At 42.6% G+C, this 8,017-nt stretch overlaps 1 protein-coding gene across 2 annotated transcripts in view; it reads left to right on the top strand.

The window, feature by feature from the left end:
• The first annotated feature begins 956 nt into the window (after nucleotides 1–956).
• The window catches only part of LOC106588355 (semaphorin-6D), a 100,152-nt gene continuing 93,091 nt past the window's right edge, over nucleotides 957–8,017 (top strand). The window contains exon 1 of one of the 2 annotated variants that reach the window (XM_014177243.3): nucleotides 957–1,164. The gene's annotated coding sequence lies outside the window, so the exon portion shown is untranslated. The remainder of the gene's footprint in view (nucleotides 1,165–8,017) is intronic. The other variant, XM_014177250.3, reaches the window with a different exon arrangement.

The following is an 8,017-nucleotide window of genomic DNA, read 5'->3' as shown; positions in this document are numbered from 1 at the left end:
CATGGTCTGGGCCGGTGTTTCACAGCAACATCGGACTGAGCTTGTTGTCATTGCAGGCAATCTCGACGCTGTGCGTTACAGGGAAGACATCCTCCTCCCTCATGTGGTAGCCTTCCTACAGGCTCATCCTGACATGACCCTCCAGCATGACAATGCCACCAGCCATACTGCTCATTCTGTGCGTGATTTCCTGCAAGACAGGAATGTCAGTGTTCTGCCATGGCCAGCGAAGTGCCCGGATCTCAATCCCATTGAGCACATCTGGGACCTGTTGGATCGGAGGGTGAGGGCTAGGGCCATTCACCCCTGAAATGTCCGGGAACTTGCAGGTGTCTTGGTGGGGTAACATGTCTGAGTGGGGTAACATCTCACAGCAATAACTGGCAAATCTGGTGCAGTCCATGAGGAGGAGATGCACTGCAGTACTTAATGCAGCTGGTGGCCACACCAGATACTGACTGTTACTATTTTGACCCCCCCCCCCTTTGTTCAGGGACACATTATTTAATTTCTGTTAGTCGCATGTCTGTAAAACTTGTTCAGTTTATGTCTCAGTTGTTGAATCTTGTTATGTTGATACAAATATTTACACGTTAAGTTTGCTGAAAATAAATGCAGTTGACAGTGAGAGGAAGTTTATTTTTTTGCTAAGTTTAGTTCATAGTACATAGTACTTATCTATAATAAGATGCTTCATGTTTGACTTAATATTTGACTTAATTCTTACCAAACGTTGCTTTTTTTGTGTCAACAATTAGACATTTTAATTAAGTTTTAAAAAGAAAAGTGGGGAAAAAAAGCTCAGAGAATATTTTTATGCTTACAGTCTGGACTGGAGTCCAAAATCTGGACCATGGTTTGAACGGGGTGGGAGGTGCCACCTGCATAGTCTACCGTGCTGCGCCCCCTAATTGGCCGTAAGGTTCTTTCATGCAAACGAGGAGGGTGTATCCTGGGCGAGACAACAGCTGCGCGTCTGGGAAGGTCTTCGGCTGCTTTAGTGTATGTAGTGAATGCAAACACAACAGCGTGCGTTCTGGGAATTACGACGTTCTATGAGTGAAATAGTGATTATTTTCTGACTGTTCCCTCTTCGTTGATACACTTGCTGGAATTTTGGATTATTTCTCTCGGAAATATTTTGCGGGATTAATTTGTGAGAAGGTAAATTCTGTGTTGTCTCCCCTGTGCTGTGTGCGTTGCTGACAATCTGTGTCTGCTTCCTCTACATTTCGTTTGGTTCAAATGTTTGAACGGTCGGTCCTCATGCAGAACATATGTTGTGGGTTCTGGGTTTTCTGACTTTGCAAACCCCACTGAACTGAATTTACGAACTAAATGTTGAAAACCTTCAACCCACTACGCTCTGGTTTGACACGTCTGACATCAATCCAAGTGAGACTGTCACGCAAGGTGTCAAATAAAAAAATGGAATGAGGAAAACATAGCATTTATTCTAGTGACCGGTTTTTGTAGCTTGCAACCTTTCATTTTAGGCTATATGATAGCCTATTTTATTAGGTTAGTATTTTCCAAATTGTATACGTCTTTATTCTAGGACACTTAATTACTTCCCAGATTGAAGGTCACTTGTAGTTTGTGATTATAATGTATGTACAATTATTTGTCCAGCTATTCAAGTTTTATAGGGTGCGGGGTCGTAGGTATGGTTGCCCACAAAGGTGTGTCCCGTCATTATACCCCAAGTCATCAATGAATATCGATGGGGACAACTTCTAACGATTTTCAGTGTATGACAAACATAATTTACAAAAATATCGAATGTATCAGGGGTGTAAAGTTGCCTAGCCTATAAAGTCGTCAACTTGAAGTGACATATCACCCTACATATAATTGTGTATTGTAGCCAATAATTAATTATATTGAGGCTTTCAAAGTTTATCATATCAGTTACGAAATGCTTTGTTCAGGCTGTGTAAATTGTGTACCTGTTTCTTCAACAAAAAACAAATGTAATGATCTAATCATAGGCCTACCATTTAGAATAATCTTCACTTCATTTTTGTAATAAAAATCGTGTTTCAACACAGAGGGGGCGTTGTAAAAATGATGTTACATGACGACCGTTGAAATATTTTCTACTAAACCCACGGTTGTCATTGCCTATTATTTCCCCTGAAATCTCTGCCGCGGGACTCGCCTTTTGTCCTAATCCTTTTCCCTCACCGTACTGGTTCACAATCAAAACCCGGATTTAGCGATTTAAATCCAGTCTGGCCATCTGCAGTTGCCTGCGAAAACAGTCTAAATTAGCACGTTTTATGATTCTATTCAAACAAAGCCATTACGCAATAAAAGATTGTATGACACTCGTTTTGGCAGATATACGGCAATGTAATCGAAGTTCCTTGCTCTCTTCAGGTGGTTAATTGCCTTGCGCATTGTCTTTTCCTCAAATCTTTTGTGCGTCTTTTGTTATCGTGCAATTATGCCATTGCTTGAAGTCCTCCCTCTGCGTTTGGGAATAGGCCTATATAGATCTTATGCAATTGTAACATGGAAAGACTTGTTACAAGCTCAACAAAGTTCAGTGAAAATGAAGTAGGCAGCAGGCTAACTGAATGCTCACTCGCACAGAATTCTGCAGTTGGCAACCTGAAGTGCAAGAGAAACGTTCTCTACTGACAGAGCTAACTGAAACATTTATGCACAGTTAAAATTGTATAAGATATTTAAGGCTTCAATGCACACCGTGTATAGGACAGGCTACTGTAATGGACCACACTGCCCACTCTCTGGAGGAGAGAGCTGTCATGTGTCAACCCCAAGTTTTACCATCATATCTCACCTCAGTTTAGGCATCATATCTCACCTCAGCAGGATGCTGTGTTGGAGCCTGCAGACTGATGTGTCTGTGCGACTTATACAGTAACATTTCGGTGTCTCTATTTTTGAATGGGACCATCTTATCTGGGCCTAACAGTGAAGGCATGTCATTAAACTGTAAAAACGTGGCATAAACACAACCAGTCATGTTTTCATCTGATTGTCAAACAAATACCTTCAAAAAATAGGTTACCTGTGCAAGTTCGTCCACTCAAATAATTCAAGCACACAAACAGTGCTCTGTGCACACACGCCTTTTGATGAATGAAAAGAGCCATCATTTTACAAAACAAAGTGACATTCGGCAACTATCTCGTAGCCGAATGAATTGATGCGTCTTGCTGACACATTGACCTTTTTGTAAAAACCTGAAAGGGGACTGAAATACGGGACAGTCCCGGGAGGACCGGTGGAGCCACATGGAAATGATAGAAATATAAGAACTGACTGATGTGGAGGTGTTTAGTTTCATTTGGAATAAGCTTTTAGTTTAATATTTACCACTGTGACAGTAAATTGCATTATTTAGAAATGTGACTTTTCTTGCATTTAGGGGAGGGTCATCTTTCATTCAAGGGGGGTTTAGACCCCCTGTCCCCCCCTGTAATTCGCACTCTGTGTATGTCAACGTAAGCACACGTTCACTTTTTTGCATGCATATGTATTCGCTGTGGGCGTGTGTCACGTGTTGCATGACTGATGAAGTCACTGATGCTGTGAATAGGTGGCCTCGCTCTAGGAAGATCACTCCATCACTGCCACATCCTACCACACACGTCTTTCTCTCTAAGCCTCTACCCACCATCACAGTAGACCTCAGATGCCCAAAGTAGTGTGTGTGGTGTGTGTGTGTCAACCAGGCAGTTGATTTGTGAATCAGTGTTACAAACAGCTGATCTGACTGAACTGAAGCCAGTTTTCTGGTACGCGCTCTCGGTTTTGGCGACCGCCTTAATTGGCTAACTGATAATAAGGAGTTTGGGTTCACAACCTAAAGGGCATCGTTAGCTGGCGCCACAACAAAAGCCTCGCTGTCATCGACCCATCTCTTTTTCCTCTTTATTTTTTTTTACAAAGGAAAACGAGCCTCATCGTTTCACCTCACTTAAAATAGAACTCAAATGTGAGAGCTGTCTTCAGTCGGTGTTACGTTGATGCCGTTCCCCCTTAGCGAGAGTCGTATCTTTAGCGTGTTGGCTATATTTAATTTCAACACCTCTCTATCTCGCTCGGAATTGTTCGTTTTTTTTTTCTTGAGCTATGACACATCTGCTTGTGTATAATGTTTAAATCTATTCAGTGGGCTTTTGTTGACATCTTTTCATATCGTTGGACAGGGTTGTTGTACGTGGCTGGATTTGAGCACACAGATCATGCCATGTTCTGTCTACGCTGATTTTTAAAACATGGCTTCGACAAAGTTTGAAAAACATCAGTACTGAATTGAATGCATTTGCACGTACACAAAGTCTAGGCCTAATCAGCATGGAACCTCTACAGTGTTTTGTCTGCGTGGTTATAAAAGCATTAACATGTGCAGTTGTATCTGCCGGCTTGAATTTCCAGCACACATCTCCAACAGATGTGAAACCACCCCTCTGTGCTGAGTGCAACAGTCTGCCGTATCACCTTGGATGTCATCGCTATTGCTGTTTTCATAGTGGCACTATTGTCTGTACAGTGCAGTGTTTTTTTTTTTTCTATTTCGGTTTGGACATCTACACTTGTGGACATTGGCTCTCTGACACACAATCTGTCTCCCTGACCACTGGGCTGCACTCCCGTCTCTCTGCTGTGACTGAGGGTGACACAATGGGAGTGGTGAGGTCATGGCTGGAGAACCGTAGCACCATGACAGGGGAACTGTCTCTAGCCAGTTTTGAGATGAGGGAATTAGAAGAGCAGGATGTGGGAAGTTCTCAGTCGGAATCTGAGGACGCTTCTGATGAGATTGAGGGGTGAGGGAGGGAGTGTGTGTGTGTTGAGGGTGAAAGAGGGAGCAATGCTTGTGTGGGATTCAATTCATGGTGTGTGTAGCTTGGGTGAGTAGCCAGTGTGGTCACTAACAAGTGAACATGTGCCTATGTGATTGTCATTCCGCCTGATGTGTGGTTGCTTTGTGTGCGTGTGTCTTTTTGGCCTAATATCTGTATCAGTCTTTTACGTCTAGTCTGTTGCTCCAGAGGATCTGGAAAAGTTCCACTATCTCTGTTTGTCAATACTAATCTCTCCATTCACCAGCCGGGTTGGGTTCTGCTCGCCAGCCGTGATGGCTACAATTGACCCTGCCGTCGTAGCTTTTTTTTATTTTGCCCAAAGATTGTGTCCCGCTCACTGATGGGCCTGCAGATGCTGAAGCACCCTGGGAAATGGTCAGTTTTGTCCAGGGTGTGATTCTTTTTTCACCCCCTGGCTGTCTCTGTCCAGATGTTGGCTGCTGAATTATGTGTCGCCTGTGGAGAGGTCCTCAAAGGTCTGTTGCGCCTAATGCCCCCAGAGGTAATGAGCGCTGAAATAGCCTTCCCCCTCAGGTGCCTCTAGTCCCTGCTCCACGTTCTTTCTTCATGTTTTCTTCTCTCTTAGTCTCCTTTCCTCTCTTCTCAAATGATTGGGGGAAAATAGATGGTTTACAGTGCCTTCAAAGTATTCATACCCCTTGACTTATTTTACATTTTGTTACAGCCTGAATTCAAAATTGATTAAATATATATTTTTTACCCATCTACACACACAACCCCATAATGAAAACATGCTTTTAGAAATGTTTGCAAATGTATCTTGGGTATGTCTGTATCAGCTTTGCTCATCTGGATTTGGGGATTTTTCTCAATTTCTTTGCAGATTTTCTCATGCTCTGTTAAATTAGATGGAAAGCGGTGGTGAACAGCGATCTTCAAGTCTTTCCACAGATTTTTGATGGGATTCATATCTGGGCTTTGGCTGGGCCGCTCAAGGACTTTCACATTCCTGTTCTGAAGCCATTCCAGCATTTCTTTGGCAGTTTGGTTGGGGTCATTGTCCTGTTGGAATGTAAATCTTTGCCACAGTCTGTTGTTTGCACTCTGAAGCAGGTTCTCATCAAGGCCTGTTTGGTTCCATTCATTGTTCCCTGTCTTACCAGTCTCCCAGTCCCTGCCACTGAAAATCATCCCCATAGCATGAAACTAATTTGAATTCAGGTTGTAACACAACAAAATATGGAATAAGTCAAGACGTATGAATAGGTTATGAAGGCACTTTACATATTGCCATATTATTTTGGACAATATTATATAGATACTTTGACTCCGAGTACCTATTTGTAAAATATGTATTTTTTTGTTGCTAGGTAGCTTTAGCTAGCGCTAGTTGGCTGTACCTGAGCTAAAACAGCGGTATTTTTCATCCTAAAGCTTGTTCGCCATCTTATTAAATAGTGATCCAACATGTTTTCCATGACTGACCAAAACACATTTTCTCGTGCTTTCTGCAGCAGACATGTAATGAGCAACGTTTGGAACATCAAATTGCATTAAAATCGCAGTATCAAATTGCAATACATATTGCGTATACCTGGTATTTCCCAGTCCTACTCTTTTCACCCATATACTTTTCTCTCTCCTCTCTTCCCCCCACCTCTTTTCTCCTCATCTCTTATCTTTTCTCTTGTACCTCCCAGCTTTTCAAACTTTCTCCCACATATTCCTCACCTTTTCACTCTCCCCTATTGCCCTGTTATTGGTTCTATCCACGCAGTTTCATAACACTATTTTTACTGCATCACGTGGGAGGAACATAAAACCAGGTCTTTATGGTGTTTTGCTTTTTTAGGGGCTGTATTTAAGAGACTGAGGCGAGGTGATAGTTTTCCCAATTCAGAAGCAACGGGTCTCTTTTATGCCCAGATTGAAGTCATGTCTGAGTGTATATAAAAACCACAAAGCAATTGCCTCCTGTACAAATGAAGGATCTGTGAAGTGCTGTAGCAGTCATTGTCAGGGGGGGGATTTTGGTTGACGCCTCGTATTGTAGCTCAGCAGTAATCCCAGCATGCTCGTGTGGACTCCCCATGATCCTCCCTGCTGCTCCTGATTAAAAAAATGTCAGCAAATCTATCATAAAGACTCTTTTCACAGTTTCCGGCTCAGTAGCTAGCTTTGGCCTAATGTCACCATCCATGAACCCAGCACACTCTGCCCAAATGACTTAATTGTCAACACATCCCCTCCATACAAGCTCTTATTTGCTGAGCGCCTTTAGAAACCGTCAGACTTTTGAAGCTGGGTCCAGTTTTTCCATTATGAATGAGGTTCAAAGGGGCTTGGGGCTGCTTGTGCCAAATTATTGCTATCCCATTCACTTAATGATAGTGCATGTCTTTCCTCCTTCCATTGATTAGCTGTTGGCAAATAAAATGGCTGAAGAGTCCTTTCTGCGGCTGGCCTGCTTCAAAGGGAGATTGGGGTGTCGCTAAATCAGGTTTATGGTTGATGGTGTCTGTCGATATGCAGCACAGAGACTGTTTTATGAGCTTGTTTGGTAAGGCGTGGCGATAAAACAAGACATTGCTTGGAGGAACGCATTTTCTGTAGGGGTGTTTTTATTCTGTGAATGCCCTGTCACTACGCTGGTACACGCTTAAAGCTGCAATATGTCACTTTTTGGGTGACCTGACCAAATTCACATAGAAATGTGTGTTATAGATCTCGCAGTCTCTTTTGAAAGCAAGTCTACGAAGCGGTAGATCTGTTCTGTGTGCTATTTCTATGCATTCCGTTCTTAAGTTTTGCTTTTGCATATTTTACTTTTGGTTTTGTACACTTGGGCCAGTAATCGAATCCCCGAGCTGACAAGGTAAAAATCTGTTGTGGTTAACACACTCACTGTTCCCCGGGCGCCGACGACGTGGATGTCGATTTAAGGCAGCCCACCTCACCTCTCTGATTCAGAGGGATTGGGTTAAATGCGGAAGACACATTTCAGTTGAAGTTATTCAGTTGTACAACTGACTAGGTATCCCCCTTTCCCTTTACCAGCTGAAAATACAATATTTTTGGTTATGGAAAAAATCAGTGGTTTAGATGGTACAATGATTATCTACACCATACTTGCTTGTTTTGTCCCAAACTGAAACTAGACTAACTATTCACATTTTATTAACCAGGAAATGGCGGAGCAATTTCTGCATAGT

Source organism: Salmo salar, chromosome 27 (genome assembly GCF_965601325.2).
Source record: "Salmo salar chromosome 27, fSalSal1, whole genome shotgun sequence".
NCBI classification, from domain to species: domain Eukaryota; kingdom Metazoa; phylum Chordata; class Actinopteri; order Salmoniformes; family Salmonidae; genus Salmo; species Salmo salar.
The sequence above is the reverse complement of the archived record's forward strand: the minus strand, read 5'-3'. Positions and strand labels throughout refer to the sequence as shown.